Source organism: Bactrocera dorsalis, chromosome 2, assembly GCF_023373825.1.
Source record: "Bactrocera dorsalis isolate Fly_Bdor chromosome 2, ASM2337382v1, whole genome shotgun sequence".
Lineage (NCBI taxonomy): Eukaryota > Metazoa > Arthropoda > Insecta > Diptera > Tephritidae > Bactrocera > Bactrocera dorsalis.
Window position 1 is genome coordinate 22,904,082 of NC_064304.1, and position 19,994 is coordinate 22,924,075.

The 19,994-nt window shown below is 35.6% G+C and overlaps 1 protein-coding gene across 2 annotated transcripts in view; it reads right to left on the reverse strand.

Annotated features, from left to right (window-relative positions):
• The window catches only part of LOC105230992 (dedicator of cytokinesis protein 3), a 78,464-nt gene that overhangs the window by 56,726 nt on the left and 1,744 nt on the right, over positions 1 to 19,994 (reverse strand). The gene's annotated exons all lie outside the window — the stretch shown is intronic.

The following is a 19,994-nucleotide window of genomic DNA, read 5'->3' on the forward strand; positions in this document are numbered from 1 at the left end:
TTCACTCGTCGTAAAAACCGCAAATGCACTTTTTTACTTCAGAAATACAAGCGTATATTAAACAAAAATGACTATTTTGATGTGGCATTTTGCATAGATGTCACGGCACTCTTTCAACCTTGAAGGCACAAATTGCAAAGGTGACCATCGTAATCGACCATACCCCAGGGAGTAATTATTATAATAACCGCGCACAGCGATGATTGCATCATTTTGACGACGTGTCGGAAACATACATATGACGATGATGCACGTAAATTAACAGTTACCTCATCTATATCAACGGCAACGCTTTTCATAATTTGATTATGCAAAATACCCTAACCCTAGAAACATCGGCATAATCTTTTGGCGCTGGACAACACTACAGCTGAAGAAAATACCTATTACAATTTCATTAACAGAACAAAAAATGTAAAATAGAGATCCAGCAAAATACTGACGCGTGAAAAAATAGTACCACTAGGCAGATCCCAACGGCTTTAGTAATCAGTATGTCATGTCCTGAGTCTGTACTAACTAACGTAGATTATGAGGGCGATCCTAACAAAGATCTACTCAATGGATAGCTCAGAACGCCAGTCCGCTGTGTTCCCTAATACTTCTATATAATAAATCATAAATCTATTACAAATTGACCAAACGCCTTGAGCCCATCACACATTTGTTGAGACGGCTAATGGCAGTTTTTGCTTTATCATTCCAATGTGAGCGGGACCCGATCTCGCTAACTTTGCAATAGCCTGCGATTAGCCTGTGGACAGGCACCTAGACGTGCTTGATGAGAGATGTATTTTGTTGCTATTTCGAGTGAGTACAAACATTCCTTGACTGGATTTGAGCGCAAGTTAGCAAGCTATTTAGGTTTCTTCGCTTCCGTTTCGGAAATTTTTATATTATAATTTTTAATTGTACAACTATTTGGAAGGTCAGTTGTAGAAAATATCGATAAAAATGATGGAAATTGTGGAGATCGACCTTCATGTAAGCACTATTTCGATTGCTCGGGGAATGTTGTGAATTATTTATAAAAGTCTGAAAACAAATAGAAACTCGATGTATGAATGTCACATGAGTTAACGCCAAAGGATCTCAGGGTCCGGATTTTCATCTGCGTATTGCTGCTATAACAAAATTATCTATGCATTTCTGAAGCAAATGCAAAGACATGCGTTTGCAACCGACGGATACAGTGAAGTATCTAGGACTCATCATGGATAGGAATTCATGGCAGCCGATAGCGAAGAGAGAGTAAAAAAAAAGGCATCGATTGCTTTATACTGCTATGGAGGAGCCATTGGCAAAAGATGGTATCTCTCATCGATAGTGGTCCCCTGGCTCTACGACACTACAGTCAAGCCCATTATATTCTATGGAGTCTTTATGCGGTGGAGAGTTCTAGAAAAGACCACACTTGCAAAGAAACTCTAGAGCGTTCAACGGGCGGCGCTCATAAGCATGTGTGGTGCATTAAGTCCACGCATACTCAGAATATGTGTTCTTAAAATAACACGTATCGGAATACTCGGATATCCTCACAGGATGGGGGAAGGTTTGTGGAGGGGTTTACTGTGAGGAGCTTTACATCAACTCCAGTTTCAGACTTTCTGACTATTGTAGTGTCTTCCAAGCCGAGCTTGCAGCCATTAAGGTAGCAGCAGATCTATTGTTCCGGAGTGCAGCCTTCTTCGGAGAAGTGACCATTCACTCAGATAGCAGAGCGGCGATACGAGCCTTCAACTCATTAACATCGCGTTCAGGGTTGGTCAAGGAGTGCCTAACCACGTGCGGATAATCAGTCATCTAACCTAACCTAACCTAGCCTCTAGAAAGTGTCCAGAAATTTTTGTATTAATACAGGTAGATTTCATAGACGTCATCTTCAGAGGTTACACAGCTATTAGGCAACTGGTTGATGCACTTTCAATCAACATACCTTGTAGGACATTGAATACACTTTCTAATAGCAATGCTTAAATTTCTAGTATAATTTTGGTATTCTTAAAGCAAAGTTCGTAGATTTTCTTCCAGTTTTTTGTTTTCTTAAGTAAAAACAATAAATCAAACGAAATTGCGGTCGCATCTAATGGACCAAGTAGAACTGGAAAAATCTCGCTGTATAAAGCCCTACATTAATATGGCAATTTGTGCACACACAATGCGGAGTCGTTGACCGGAGCAAAAGGAAATCCAAAAACAACAATAACATACTTAGTACTTAACACATTTATGGAGACGATGCTAAGCGGTGTTCCAGTGCTATATTTGACCTAGAGTCGATGGCGGCGACAAGATGCTTGTTGTTGACATTGTTGTTGTAAGCCAGTTTGTTAGCACTGGCAGCATTGTGAGTTCAAATCATAAATTAAATTTGTGTAAGGCGCATAAACACATTTCTACACGCACACATACACAGCAGTTCGAGTGCGCAAATACTTGGGAGGATGTCGCAGAGAGGGAGCGTCTTCTTACTATATCTTCCAAGGCATAAGAAGACACAAATTTGTGCTGAAACACATGTGTACATATGTAAACACCCGTGCAATATGTATATTTGTATGCGTCAATTTACAACAAATAGGCACGAACATGCACACTTCACACACTTCAGTTTATCGTAAGCCCATTTCGCCGCAACAAGAGAATTAATTAGGTTAATTAGAATAAAGTATGCCGCGACCACCACCGATGATATATAGTCATGTATGAATATGCATATATGTATGTACATATGTAACATAAGCATTTGCATTAACCGCTAAATATTAAGGAGCAATGGTGATGCGGAGGTGGTGAGGTGAAAATGTGGTGTTAATACTTACATGAACACCCGCTAGGAATTCAGAAGGATGTAGCTACAAGTTTTTATAAGGTGAGAACTACTATTGTGACAAAAAAGTACTCGGAAATTATAAAAACTCCCCGCGTAAAAGTTATTGCAGGCAAGTGTTAGAGAGACGGAAGCTAATATACCCTTCACAGATGCATTTCTTTTAGTAACTATGTGTTCAGTTTATATGGAAGCAATATGATATAGTAATCCGATTTCATGAAATTTCATGAAGATACCACGTCAAGCTCTTGATTCCGATCGTTCGGTTTGTATGGCAGCTATATGCCATAGTGAACCGATCTAAACAATTTATTTGGAGATTACATTGTTGCCCTAGAAAATGACCTGTGGCAACTTTGGTGAAGATACATTGTCAAATGTAAAAGTTTTCCATACAAAAACTTGATTCCGATCGTTCAGTTTGTATGGCAGCTATATGCTATAGTAGTCCGATATCGGCAGTTCCGACAAATGAGCAGCTTCTTGAAGAGAAAATGACGTTTGCAAAATTTCAAAACGATATCTTAAAAACTGAGGGACTAGTTCGTATATATACAGACTGACGGACAGACAGACAGACATGGCTAAATCATCTCAGCTCAACATACTGATCATCATAATAAACAGGTCTCTTTGGACATGCTTGATCGCGCGAATTCCGATTCCATATAATGATAGAGGGCATTATAACTGCCGATGAGAAATTGTTTAAGTCAAGTCAACAATCAACGGGATGGAGGGAAAAAATGAGCCGAAAACAAAAAACACCACGCCAAAGCTGCTCAAAGATCAAGCTGATGCTCATCACATTTTTAGTCAGTATTTTTTGGTGTTCACAGGAAATTATTTGCATCGACTAGTATCTCCATGTGGAGGATGGAGTCATGTGTTCACGCAAGTGAGGAAAGTTCTCTGATCGCCATTCACTTGGGAGTGGCCAGAAACGATTCTTTTACATATGACTCAAGCAGCTCACGACTTCCGGTCTTTGACCAAGTATCCTCTGGGTAGCCTAAGAACATCCGTTTGAAGGCGAGCTAAAGTGAGAAGGCGAAACCTTCCCTCCGCAGGGTTGTGCGCTGGGTTTGGGACCCACCACGTAAAAAACAGTACCAATGAAAACTAAACGACAGCCTTGCTGTTGTTAACTCGGCTATAATCGCGTAAGCGGTGTCTACGCCAGTAAAGAAGAAGAAGTATCTCATGTGCTATAAAACTGCCAAAATTTGTTTCCCAATGCTCGTACACTGGAATAGAAAGCTTACGGAACTGAGTCACCTCTTCTGACAAACATAAATGAATCAGTCATTTTTCTAAAATCCATTTCTCACTCTGGTGTATTTCCTACTGGGTCTTGTATACGTAAGTAGCGAAACATTACAAACATTGCTTTGAGTTATAGTATTTGTAAATTTAAACTACTTATATCACTATTAGACCATCAATGTGAAGCCTTTGCGTAGGATATTAATTAATTAAATGGTAATTTGATATTTGGATTAAGTGGATATCATGATGCCTCAGGAATTTACCGACGGCAATAGCTTTGTGGTGGAAATATATATAGTATGTAGTTATTACCTTTGCATTATTAAGTATTTTGTTAATATTTGTTTATTCGCAAACGATATAGCACACCCAAACTATGAATATAATTAAGCACAGTCGTTGTCAGAACAATAGGAGTAAGAGGAAATGCTAATAAATACAAAGCAAAACAAATTTTAGAAATACTTATATACGAGACTCTTTAAGGACAGGTATGCTTAAAGCCAAGGTGTGGCTTTCGGTGGACAATTTAATTATTTGAAATACAAATTTTGTATAGACAATTTCGGCAGTTCAATTTAACTATTTGAAACACATGAAATGTCACTTCATTCACTACCCGAAGCTGGAAATTGATATATAAAAGAGGTCTTAAAACTGAGGGTGAAAGAGCTGTGAACAATTTTTCATCATCATAATGGCATAATCAATAGATTAAATTAAATTATATATCACACTATCGTCTAGGTCTAGTGGTCTATGTTTTAATGGTTTATACACCCTACAATACATATGCAGAAAAAACTCATTAAACTTTCTTATTCCGTTTTGCTTGTAGTTTATTTCTTTTAATTTGGCCGCTACTGTGCGCTTGCCTTTACTTGGTTGAAACCAACAATTTTTGAAAAATAAAATACATATGTACGAGTATGTATGTACATATCGCCAAAATAAGTTTTCCTAATTTACGGAAGTTGAAAAATTTTAGGGCACTTCGGATTATGTATGTAATTTTGTTTATATATTTAGAAATAGAAGTCATATCCGCTTTTGTGCTATACCAGTTCTGATTTTGGTTCTTAAATGCTAATTCTGTTCACCTACTGGATTTTCTATGATGCAATTTATGAATAAACTAGAGGACCCGTCCACGCTTCACTGTGGCTGATACTACTACTACCATTTATATGATTTCTATTATTTGAATTATAATTATTAATTAATGAGATATAGCATTTCTGTGAAGCAACTTGTGTTAGTTTACAAAAAAATAGATCATAGAGCATTTCGTGTGCTTCATTGCGTTTGGAGGAAAATACTGCTGAATTTGGGCTCAGGGAAATCCACCCATGAAAAATTATTTGCTAAGCTTAAAGAGGCGAAATCTCTGTGCAAAGTGGGTTCTGAGAAGTATTTGAGTGCTCTCTAATCGGAATAACCCCGAATTTTTGCGTCGGTGATAGAAACATAGCTCCATCATTTCCCACTGAAGTCCAATCGACAGTCATTCTAGTGGAGTGCTCATGATGAACCGGTTCTGAGGCGTGGAAAGACGAAAAAGGCGGCTGGAAAGGTTATGACATCAGTCTTTTGAGATGCACGTGGTATAAAATATACTCAATGACTGATTACTGAGCCAGTTATTCTTCTTCTTCTTTACTATTCCAAATACTTAGCAATTGTATTATTTTTGAGGAAGAATGTGTTCAAAATTGTACGCATATATTCAAATGATTCCTACAAACATGAATTTTGAACAAATGGTTATGATTTGAAATTTAATTTTTGTATTTATGAGCTGTATTAAATTTAAAAGTATCTTATGTCCTTACCCTGGTTCTAAGCTACCTCCCCACCAATTTTCAGCCAAATCGGTTCAGCCGTTCTTGTGTTATAAATGGTGTAACTAACAATAACTTTTTTTTATATATATAGATATAGAGTAGTCGAATAAGTCTTTTTGTATTTCTAATCAAACCTCTACTTATTTTTTTTTATATTTATACTGCTCTTTAATGAACCAAATATGTGCCATTTTTCCACTAGAAACATTATTCCATCAGTGTAAAGCTTTTCTGGTTTCTCGGCGAAAAACTACGACAAGTAATTTTAGCCAACTTCACTCCATTAAGGGAGTTCTGCATTGATCGAAACAAATGGTAGACCGATGGTGCAAGGTCAGGTTTATATGGTGAATGCATCAAAACTTCTTTGCCAAGCTCTCCCAGTTTTCGCCGAGTTGTCAAAGATGTGCGTGGTCTAGCGTTGTCCTGATGAAAGACGAAGCTCTTTCTGTTGATCAGTTCTGGCCGTTTTTTCCGATTGCTTGCTCCAATACCATCAGTTGTTAACAGTAAAATGTGGAATCAAACGTTCGACCAAGCTGCTCATAGTGGATGATTTCTTTCCAATCCCACCAAACATTCAGCATAACTTTTCTTGGTTTAGCGACTATTTGTTGAGCTTCACCATGCTTGGACCATGATCCCTTTCGCACATTATTGTCGTATTTGATTCACTTTTCGTCTACTGATAGCATTCGCTTCAGAAATGGTTCGATTTCATTTCGTTTCAGCAAAGAATCGCTGATGATAATTCGGTCCATTAAATTTTTCACAGACATTTCTTGTGATACCCAAACATCGAGCTTCTTTTTCTTGCCAGCGATTTTTGAAAGGTTCAAAACCGTTTGAAGATGAATGTTAAGTTCCTTAGCGATGTCATGGCTGCTTATGTGACGATCCTGGTCAATATTTTTTATAATTTCATCGACTTTTTCAACGAAAGGTCGACCAGAGCGAGGTGCATCTTTCACAAATTTCCAGAACGGAAACGAACGAACCATTGTTGTGCTAAACGAACTGATACAGCATCGTCTTCGTAAACTTCACAAATTTCATTGGTGGCTTGTGCGACATTCTTCCCTTTTTTATACAAAATTTCAAAATATAGCGAATTTTTTCGTTATTTTCACTCATTTTTGAACAGCTTTATCTTTTTTAAATTCCCCGAATTTAATTTTTTTTGTTTAAGTGAAGCTTAAAATCTCACCTTTTCAACACTATATGGTCACGATGTGATTCGATAAATAGCGAGCCCAAGTGGACTATTATTACGACCACAAAATGGCAAAAGCGTACGAAAAGTTGCAATTGAAACACCGCTATATCAAAGCTTTTGCTTCTTCTGTTTCTGTACTTTGTCGAGTTTCGGAAGCAAAACTTCCATGAACCTCTGATGTCAAATAGGGGTGACACTGACTGACTACCGTGTTCTACAAGTTTGATTAATCTTGACTTCTGCTTGTGTGGTTATATGAAAATCCAGTAATCCCAGCTAACTTTGAGAGATCAAAATGGATAGAAATATGTATTTTTACAGACCTTCGTACGACAGAAATGCGGTATCAAGAGCATTACAACACACAAATGATAACCGAAACAACCGGACTTAAAGCAGTTTAAGCACTGCAATTTTTGAATTATAGCTCAGGCGAAAATTTCCAGACCAGGCCAGACTAGAGCCATAAATATAGACTTAGCTTCGACAATTTATTTTGGGATAATTAAAAAGAGATAAGATTTGTGAGTTTAAAAAAATGGAACGTTGGTTTCTAGATAACTACAATTACTTTCAATCGAGTGCGTGAGATAGTCGCCGAGTACCATAGTCGGGCCATTTCGAAAAGCTGGCGAACACTTTCATACTACAGCGGATTGAATAGAGACATGTTTCTTTTACCGCTGTTTGAATATAATTAGATCTCTACGAGTATGGTCTTAAAGTGTACTTTAAGCAAATCCTATTTTTCATTTTTCACTAAATCCTGTACTGCTGCGCAAATCTAAAAGTGCAGTTTCGAAACATCAAAATAGCTATCGACTGATTTACCTTTAATTTCCCGCTTCCAGTAATTTTTCACATTTTACTTTTCTCCGAAGAATTGGACTTTGAGCTCCCGACAAATAGCTGCACAAGTATGTGTGTATGGGTGTATATCACATATGTATATTAATGGGCACTTATTTAATGGACTGTTTGCTATTGTGCGCCGCCTAACGTTCTAATCAAACATGCAACGCATGGAAAACACACGCACATACTTATGTATGTAAGTATGTATGCGTAAATAGAAGTGTGTGTTGCATGCAAATGCAGTGTACAATTCATATAAAAGAAGAATACTGTAAAAGTAAAAACTCAAAACCGTAGAGGGCAAGTGGATCCGCTACCGCTACGGCTACGATGCCCACTTCCACTTCCCGCAGCTATTGTTGCATATACATATGTACATACATATGTATGGATGTATGATGTGCACACTACCGACAAATTGCAACTCTAACTCTAACAGTTGGCCCATGCTTACGCGTACTATTTGGGTTTGGACCTCATGGCCTCGCTTGGATTTCGCTTTATGCAGCTATTCTTCATCCGGTGGAGGTGTTGATATGTGTGTTTACATATACATACATATGTATGTATGTATTGTGATTCATGTGCCATACGGAAAGTCAAATAAAAATTCTAAGCAGACTTTGACGTATGTATATGCATGTATGTGTGTATGTGTGTGTGTTTCCACATATATTTATATACATTTATATAATCGTATATCATAATCACATTAGCAAATGTACATCAAAGAGCTCAAAGCTGTACACATATGTATGTGTTTGTGTGTAATCGAATGCGGTGGCCTCTTGACACTTGTCAACTGGCATTTGCATGCGATTTGTCTTTCAACATGTCTTTGCCGCTTTGAAAGCTAAGCGAAAATCGAAAATGAAGTTCTCATATTCATTTTATGCAAATAAAAATAAAGTAAAAGAGACAATGTGCCCTTAGCCGGCATAAACATACCCACACGCATGTACATACATATGTATGTATAAACAATTACAGTTGTTTGTTTGTTTGCATGTTGTGCGTGTCGTTTGCTCATCCGGCAATGCTAAATTAGCTGACAAAACAGGAACTCAGTCCGCATTGTCAATAAAAAAATTTAATTGAAAAAAAATTATTGAAAAAAAAAGAATATTTAAAATAATGCCAGCGGAGTTGTGGGACATGCAGAATTTTCGGGAATGCCAATGCCAATCTCGGTCTGTATGTGCATATGTGCATATGTATATGGTGTATGGTTGCATGGGTGCGTGTTGAGGTGAAAGCACTCAAATTAGTTGTGCCAGGCATAAATTAAATAATGAATCAACTTGGCATTAAATTAATGGCATGAATAAATTAAAGTAACAAAAAGGAAAAAAACGGAAATGATACCTATTTATACATATATGCACACACAAATGTATATATTTGGAAACAAATTTTGCCCGAGTTGAAGTGATAGGAAATAAAAATATATATTTAATAGAAAACTTTTAAGAAAATGTATAGAAAAGTTAAAAAAAAATTTAAAAAAAAATTTTAATTTTATAAAAAAATATATTTAAAAAAAAAATAAAACTCTATAAAAAAATATTTAAAAAAAAAATAAAAATTTAGAAAAAAATATTTAAAAAAAAAATAAAAATTTAGAAAAAAATATTAAAAAAGAGTTTATAAGAAAATATTAAAAAAAAAATAATTATAAACAAAGAATATTAATAAAATATATATATGACAAATATTGTCAAAAATTAAAAAAAAAAATAAAAATTTATAAAAAAAATATTTAAAAAAATCGAAAAGCAAAAATATTTAAAAAAAAATTAGAAAAAAATATTAAAAAAGAGTTTATAAGAAAATATTAAAAAAAAAATAATTATAAACAAAGAATATTAATAAAATATATATATGACAAATATTGTCAAAAATTAAAAAAAATGTATAAAGTAAATATTAATACAAATATATAAAAAAATTAAAAAAAAAAATATTTAAAATATATATTCAAAAAAATATAAATTAGAAAAAATCCCAGAAAAAAAATAAATACCAAAAAAAAACCATTTTTACGTAAATTATAAAATTTTTGAAAGTACAATTAAGGACAATTTTCAAGATTGTTGTTTAGGATTTCTAACAAATTAACCTTAAAATTAAGTATTCATAACCGATTTCTGAAATATTACGAATTCTTTCAAATAAATATTCAATATTTAAATGAAATTTGTCAAATTTAAATCAGTAATCACATATACATACATATGTATGTATGTATGTGCTATATATTATGTAATTGCATATAAAAAAGATTAAAAAAGAAGGAAGGGTGCTTGATAATACCTCAATTAATAAAGATTTCCATATAAGCATTGATTTTTAAGGTCAGTTTGTATAGCAGCTATATTCTACAGTGATCCGATCTTAACATTTTTTGGGGTATTGTAGCGTTCTCTTGTCAAATAAAAAAGTTTCCATAATGTGTTTTGATCGTTCAGTTTGCAGGGTAGCTATATGCTATAGTGGTGCAATATCGGCGGTTTCGGCAAATGAGTAGCTTATTGGGGTGAAAAGGACATATTCATAATTTCGAATCGATACATCAAAAACTGCGCTGAATCGACTCAGCTTGTCATACAGATCCTTTATACATACATATATATGTATATTGTATAGGATCTCCGAGGTTTCCTTCTGGGTTTTACAAACTTCGTGGCGTGTTTGATATACCCTGTACAGGGTACATTAAAGCCATCTCTACGGAGTACTCTAAAAATAATTAATTTGAAAGTATTTAGAAATAAAGTTACCACCTGCCTAAAAAATAAACGCTTTAAAGAGAGACTTCCGATGTTTTCATCTTACTTATGTATTTGACTAAGAGTTGACATCCATCGAAGCTAGAAAAATTACGCAAATCATTACAGAAAGGGAAGCAGAGATCAGCAAGAAAAAAAACGTTAACTTCGGTTGTATGAGAGGAATATGCTATAGTGATCCGATGCGAACATTTTATTACTGCCTTAGACAATAAACCATGCCAAATTTCTTTAAGATTACTCGTCAAATGAAAAAGTCTTTATATTTCATATATATGCTATAGTAGTCTGAAATGTGTAGCGTTTTTAGTGATATGCGCAATAGACATTATTTCCATTTTCTGATGAAACTTTACATACATATACAATTTTGTGTTATTGTTTGTTTTAACAATCACTCAATGTCATGTGATACCCAGGTTTGAACACGAAGTTGATTGTCAGACTTGAAATATACATACATACATATAAGAGGTTTTCGAAATGCTCGAAAAAAATGACGGGCTTATAATTACAGGATTTAAATTTAAATATTTAATCTTTTATTATTCTTAAGCCTTATGAAATTTGATCTCTTTAAAAAGCCACAGAAATTCTTGCCACAATAAAAGTTAAGTCATTAAAATCAAATAAAATTAAATATTCCCCCTGGCCATCAAACATCTGGTATTTTTGTCAATAATCTACTAAAATAGTATTGAAAATAAATTCTTCGCCATGCAATCTTTGTAAGGGTTGAAAATAGGTAAAACGGTGAAAAGCTATGCGGTGAATTCTATCGAGTAAAAACACCCCACACAGCAGTGCTCAAGCTTCCATTGATATCGACCTATAGTAATATAGCTTGAGCCATTCAATTCGATGAATTCGCGCAGGAAGCAACAGTCGATAGACCGGCGAAGGAAGTGAGCACGATGACGGCAACGACGGTAACAGCAAAAACAACAATGACGACGATGTTGCCGGTGTGACGCATTTAAGTGAAAATAAAAGCATAAGTAATTTCTAAATTGAATACAATTGCAGGGCGAGCCACATAGTAGAGAATGGCCGAACGTGCTGCTGTCGACTGGTCACGTGAATGAATGCCGCTAGGTCGAGGGTGAAGGGGCGAAAGATTGCGCCAGCATGACACGACAGAGTGTGAAGAGGTTGAGCCAACTAACAAAAGCCAACCACAGATCGTAATGCAAGTAGTGTACGATTTCATGTCACCGCTACTCTAAAATCGGCAAAAAAAAGGAGAGAGAGAAGTAATAAAACTAAAACCATTAAGAGTCAAAAGCATGCGAAGTGGAGAAACCAGACCAAATAATCGTTATTCACTTGCCACAATTTGCAACAAAAGCAGTTGTGGAAAGAAGAATGCAAAAAAATAAATCAAAAAGGAATCAAGGAAGGGAAATTTTCGTGTAAAAACCGAAAGAGGTTTGTCTGGAAAGTAATAGGACTGAGTCGATTTAAAAAAAATTATTAAACCAATCGTTACAATTCATTAAAAACTTTCAAAATAGGCTCCTTCTGCGTCCATGTAGCGCTGCCAGCACGATTTCCAAGAGAGCCGAGGTACATGCTGCTTGGATCCCCTTTTATCGGCCTTTTTAGGCAAGGATACAAAAAAAATCCGGGGGGCCACATCTGGGATACCGGCCTTGATAAGGTAGCTGCAACCTCTAATCGGCTGCGATGTCTTGTCGGACCCGATTGACCCTTCGTTTGAGTCTCTTGAGGACGTCCACACAAAATTTGGCCTTGAGGGTTCGTCCAGGAGGAACAAATTCATGGTGGACGATGCCTTTGATGTCAAAAAAGATAATGAGCATCGATCTCAATTTGGATTTGATCATTCTTCCGGTTTTCATCAGCGACCTCTTTAACACCCTCTGTACTTTAAAATTTGTAAGACGAACTTGAGATCGAACGCAGCTCGGTTTGGTCGGTGCGCACATACTTTCTACCATTCGGACTAACTTTATTTGTTTTTGTTTCAGCTCTGATTTTGAGTCTTTGCTATATTCTCTTGAGCAAATGCAATATGAAGCTTTCTTACCGATCCGTTACTAAGGGTTTTTTCCTACCCGTTGACCGTGAAGGTTAGCCTCTGCTAGTTGAAGTGGAATTCTTCTTTTCACCAATGTCTTTCACAGGTGAACAGAAATATCACGATGGATGTTTGTAAAACTTTTCCTCCGTACTTATTTGACAAGTTGAGCTCGGGTATAAAAAAAATATATAAGAAAATTGTTGTAGCATAAAATGACTTAAAAATCAGCGAAGGGACAAGCCGCTTTAAGGCTGCTACTAGTCAACCGCCGTTGGGCGTTAGCTTAATGTGACAAAAGCGCATGGGCCGTACGAGTGACTGCCCCAAAAATCCCTTCACTTTACAACGCTGCGAAATGGTTGAAACACGACAACAACAAGAAAGCATATTAAAACCAAAACCAAATACAAAAGAGGCAATTGACGTTGGCCAGCGCCAAGCCAAACCCAAAGCCAAAGTCAATGCAAATACAAAATCGCAAATTTCTACAAATGTATGTATGTATATTATATGTATGTATATATTTGTAGTATGTGTACCAGAAAAAGAACATCAGCTGGTTTTCGGTAGTAATGCTGATAGTAGAAATGGCGAGTTTTACCGAAGAGTACCACAAGAGAGTGTGGTCTGAGGGGCGCCGTTGTGAATGGACTGAAGGCGGAAATGCAAATAAGTAAGGAATCAACCAGCTTAACCGGAGTCAACACAAATGTTGCCAGAAGAGTGTATAGACATAATTGCAAATAGCTGAAGCTACAAGCTGGAGATATATTGGAGTTTACATAGTGTGTGTGCCCAATTGGAGGGGTGGTGCAAAAAGTACACACAATTTTTTGAAAATCGAGTGGTCGACTAAAACCACTCGCATATTTTCAGAAATGTGTATAACCTAAAAGGAATACTTGCTAATATTGAGCTATCAACTTGAAGTCTTTGCTTTTGGTTGCATCGGTAAAGGAGGTCATTGCATAACTACATATTCAGTAGGTGAAGAGGAAAGTTTAATCTAGATTTGATGAAAAATAATTATTTTTGCTGTGTTTTGACTAAATAGTCTCCCGCTTGGATCAGGAAACTTTATGCAACGATGGTTTTAAGTGGTTAGGTGTGAGGTGTCGTCAGAAACTTGAAAAGTTTACGATTTTAATTAATTTTTTGCGTCGGTAAATAATTTTATTTAAAAAAAAAGTGAAAATAAAGCATCATTAAATACAGTTTTGACTTGGCAGAATGTTTGGTTAGTTTAGTTGGTTAGACTAATAAGCCACGCAGAGACCAGACTTGATTCTCACCGATTATCTCTATGACCTTGACAGAAGTTAAGACAATTAATAATTTTAAAGGAAGTTGTGGAGGGAACACTTCCCCAGCCTGCTAAATGACGGGGGAACTAGAGAAAGATGAAGACCTCCACTCCGTTGGAAAGACCAGAAATACCTGGCTGCACTTGGTATCTCGAATTGGCGCCAAAAGAAATGATTGGCACGCTGTTTTTAACTCGGCTACAACCGCGTAAGCGGTGTCTTCACCACTAAAAAGAAGGAAGAAGAATACGGTGGCCATCATTAATCTTCAGTTATTCATCTAAAAGCAATGAGAATACGGTGGTTACCGGTTCAAAAAAGCATAGTTTTGAGAAAAACACATTTGAAGTTTAACATGAATGTTCCAGAGTGCCTCGATAACCCTTTCATAATTATAGAATAACTTGAAAGGTACTAGTCGGATTTACTACAAATATTCAGAGAATATTTCTGGGATACTATACTTTAAGAAAATTAGAAAATAAAATCTATATTTTTTTTAATTCCGACAGTATTGAGTACAGATATTTGAGTTCAAATTTTTAAAATGATTTGAGAATGTACTTATTATCGTTTAGTAACTTTAACTTATTTTTCGTAGGTACCATATGGAAAGTAGGGATTCAAAGTCCGGAACACTTTTTTGTCTTCCACAACTGTTTATAGTCAACGTGCTGTTGTCCTTAGTCCTTTGAGTCGTCAGTGGTACTCTGATTAGAGGGGTCCACAAATGCGATTAAAAATAGATGCAATGAAGCTATTGCAAAGTATTACCAATATAGTTACTACCTAAGGTTAAAATACAGTTTAAAACAGAGAGATTTAGCAAGCTTGGTTCTTCTTTCGAATTTCGAGAAATCTGCGTTACTTGAGCAATATGTTTCTATAGAGCATTCTGTATCCATTAGTTATGGAGCCTTGGACTGAAAGCGAAAAAAAGCACAAGTGTTTAATTGTCATAACTGAACTATGAATGTATGTTCTTCAGAGTACTCAACACGATATAAAAATCAGTTTACTCTGAGCGGCTCTGGGATTGCGTTTCAAAGTTTCTCTGTTAGTGTTTTTGACGATCTTGAGAAAAGTTTGGATGTACTGTACTCTGTACACCTACTAAAAGAAAAACACAGTTGAATACAGTGCCCAAAACCGTTCCCACGACAGTTAGGACAACAACGTAACCGAAGTGGACCTGAATTTTTACAACAACCGAACACTGTAAACGCGGCAGCAATCCTTCAAAATTAGTTTAGTAATGTTTTTTTTGCTATAACAACAACCATGCCAACAAATTTTGGCTTAAATTCTTCTCACCGAAATTTAGACCTTTCCATATAGCATTCGAACACCATTCTTTTAAAACAATAATTCTACAAATGTAGAGAGTCAAATTCTCAAGTCTCGAAATTCGAGTCAATACAGGTTAACTTTTCGAACCACCCTAAGTATTTGCAGCAAGTTGTTGGAGCAGTTGTTGATTTTTGCTTAAATTTTTTGTTGTCGCTTTCTGATGTCTGTAACAATGACTAAAGCTGCTGCAGCAACATCTCTTTTTATTGCAGCCACACTTATAGACATACAAAAATACATACAGACGAACAAACGTGCATATGGTATTTGTTGTAATAGTCGTTTTCACCATTGTTTGCTGCTGTTTTATTATGGTCATTCTTGTCATTTGCAGAAGTATTAAATTGGAGCAAATGTTGACCATGTTGTTATTGTCTGGTTGTTGTATTGTATGTTTGTATATTTGTTTGCACTTAGTATCTGTTGGCTGAGCACATACAAACGAATGTTTGTGTGCGTATAACTGGCAGACAAGCAGATGCCTCAGTTGACTTGACGGCTCAGCTTCTCTGTTGTTAAATGGAGTGAAAATAGTCAATTTAAAGAGTTATAAAATACGACAACAATAAACACAAATACAGACAAGAAGAGTAACTTGAAAGAACAGAAAACTTGAAAAAAGAATGCAAAAATGTTATAGAAATCATTTATCAAAACAAAATGCAAAGAACGATTGAAAGAGAAACTTCAGGCACATGTGTCAACAGATTATAAAAGACAATGTGCACACACACACTCACACACGCAACCAAAGGCAAGAATGCCCCCACATACACACATCTGTGTGAGTATGTATAAATAGACTCATGTGGCAGAAGAGCCACACACTTTGCCGTTATAGCTACTTGACTTGTGGTTGCGAAAGGCTTAACTTTTATTGTTCTTCTTCTTGCTGGCCGGGCAGCTATTAAAATTGCTTAACACTTCTGAGGCAGTTAGTTTAATAGCTCTCGAATATCGCTTTTGGTAGCAGTCAGCACAGATGAAAAGTGAAAATGGTGTTAAACCGGAAATTAACGGTACAATTTAAATTGTTCGCATATACTTGATATTAACAATTATTAAATTAATTTTAAAGGGTGATCCATTTCGAGGTTTCCTACATAGAAAATTCAAAATTAATGAAGAATGTTCGAAATAACATTTTTGGCCTTTACTTTTTGCAAATTATCACTTTCAAATGTTGGCCGCGGCTACGTCTCGGATAGTCCATTCGTTGAGTCCAATTTTCGATGACTCGTTCGATCATTTCTAAGGCATAAATGGAAGCGAGCTTGTTCGTATAGACTTAAGACTTTACATATCCCCACAGGAAAAGGTCTAACGGTGGTATATCACAGGATCTTCTTGGCCAATCGACCGGCCCAAATCGTGAAGTCATCTGCTCACCGAAGTGTTCTCTCAATAAATCCATGCGATTTGTGGGAAGTGGCGCCGTCTTGTTGAAATAAAAATAAATTTTCTTGGACCAACTTTAACGATCAGATAAGTAGCGACCACAGTTACTATAATATAATATATAATTACTGCATATAAAGCGAACAAGTGTTCAAATCAGAAGTACAAACAAATATTTCTATAAAATCCTTATCAACATATGTATGTACATATTTATGTGACGACTCGTTGCCGGTTTTTACGAGTTATGTTTTCCTTCAACCGAAGTGGTATAAAGCAGATAATCACCAGTCGACTTACTTAACAAGCGGAGACTTCCCGCACTAAGAGTGCGAACTCTTTGTTCCAATTTACATACATATGTACATATGTATGTATAACCATTGAGGAATACGAGTACGCACTGTTATCAGTATTTGGATTCCACTATAACAATTTGTCAGCAATTAAAGCAAGTGATTATGAATAGTAATGCTCATATGTATGTATGTATATTGTATGTGTTAGGGTGGCCCTTAGAAAATAAATGAAACCATTTTTTACACTTCAATCTTGTTAAACAGTATAAAACATAAATTTTGCTTCAAATTGTGGACGATATAGCCATGTCACATGTGGTTAAAGCGCTTTTATTGTAGCAAAGCCCAAAAACAATGCTTACATCAACTGATCAAATTTGACCCGGATTGGCAAAAAAAAAAACACAATTTCAAATATTTTAAAAAAATTGGCAAACATAACATCTTCAGGTATTTTAATACAATTTTTTATTATCGCCCTCAAAATAGGTTCGTGAGCCAATACAAGCACACCAACGTTTAATCCAATAGTCCATCCACTTGTTATAAGGCGCGGCTGGGTTCGACTTCAGTGGCTTTAGTGTATTTTGCTTATCTTAATTTCGGTTGATATTTTCAGCGATCTCTACTTGACGTCGTTTTGCAAACAGTTTTGATGCTTTTGGTACGAATCTAGCATTGACACATTTCATATCCAAAACTTTAACCAAATAATAATGTTGAGATTATCTTTCTAATGCCAATCGACGATTTTCCGGCACTATTTCGTTACAATTTTCGAAGTTATCGTTAAAGGTGGATAGACGGCTCGCGAGAGACAAGATTTTGATCAGTTTACGACCTTCACTAATGCTTTGTAGTTCTCAAACACTAGTGTTGGTGACACAGTGGGCCCTCCAAATAATTTTTGCAATATTTTGAACGATTCCGTGACCGTGATTTTTTGGAAATAGAAAATTTCAAGCAAAATTTTTTCAAGGTAAAATACAACAGGTATTATTTTCGCGCCGTAAACAAACAGCTGTCAAACACACACTAATTGACAATTGGAGATCAAACTTCACACGAATAAAAAAATGTAATACTGAGGTAAGAAAGAAATATTTATCGCTTCGGTTTGCGCGCGCAGTTTAAATGCCGCAGTCCGGGTAATATTTGATCAGGTATATACGTTTTAGAACCGCCCTCAATAACGTATATAAATATCCTATAAATATAGTGTTTTCATATTATCCGATTTAATTGCTCTACTGCCTATTGTTTACTTAACCATTCTACGTTTGCATATATTTTTACAAGTATCTACATTTATCACCCTACATATGTATGTACATATCTTCCTTGATTGATTGTCCTAACCAGTGAGTGAGGCGATAATGATTCGTAATACAAACATAATTTTTATTGATTGTATGCCGAGGTATTTACATAATTACCAGCAAGTACATACATATTCTGACTGATGCATTTATGAATTGATTTCCGCATACAATGTAGTACGTAGGTATGTTTGTATGTGTGTATGTATGTATATAAATGTGTATTATAATGAGAATCGTAATTGCTTTAATATCACTTATTTTGCGTTCAACTCTTACTGGGGAGAATTTGGAATTGGTAGATATACATACATATGTACATATCTATTTACTTATATGCATACATATGTACATGCAATTAGTTAGATATGTGCATATACACACATATTTACATGCAATATCGGTTATTAACCCAATTGTTGTGGAACTGGTTTCAATGGTTTGTTACAGCAGGACAAGAATGGCGTAGTAAAAATAAAAAAATAAAGCTTTCCATTTCTGAATATAATAAAGTGATTACTCGAAGAGCGTGAGCGAATTTCAAAAGCCAATGTTAAGTTTTTGATTTAATTTTTTATATACAAACTTTGTTGAGAAATGTAGATTTCAAGATTTTATAAAATAAAACAGCTACATAAACTTTTTTACTTTAAAATGGAAGTCTCATATTAGCAGAATCTGTTCTTATTATTGTTGTTATAACGGCAGAAAATGTTTTTACTTTAAAGTGGAAGGCTCATATTTCGGCTACGGAGCAGAATCTGTTCTTATTATTATTGTTATGACGGCAGAAAATGTTCCCCAAAGAATTATGAGGAATGTTGTTCAATGGATAGTCCCCGACTAGATAAAGGTTATGTACATAGATCTAATTATCGTGGGAACGATCGTGGGTTCTGTTCTTCAATCTGACTGACTATATTCTGAAAAACTATCAGTGGACAACTTTCATAGTTTTAGTAGATTTGATAAAACACCTAAGATCCAATCTAATCGATGCAAATGGGATTAGATCTCAAAAAAACAGCCATTGACCGGATAGAATCCGGGTCAATCTAGGTAACGTAGAACAACCAAACGTCGTGTTTCGCATGACTCTAACCACCTCTTTGCATGCCCAGCTAATCCTACACATCTGACCCTCTCCCTATGGTCCGACTCCGTCAAAACCGCACGTTTCTTGGGCCTACCGTAACCTAACGTGGACAAATTAAACGTTACAACAACAAATACACAAGATAATCAAAATATGGGCATGAAATTCATGAGTAAAACATACTTCATTCGAATTTAATTTTAATTTTCCTAATCCTTAGCTGCTTCTTTTATAAACACATGAAAATATTTTAAAATAATACCGCATCCATAAAAGCAATAAGATAATAATAACTCGGTAGGTATAAATAAACAGCCATATGATTATGAATGCACTTAAATAAAATATGATGAAATCACTAGCAAAGAATTCGCTGGA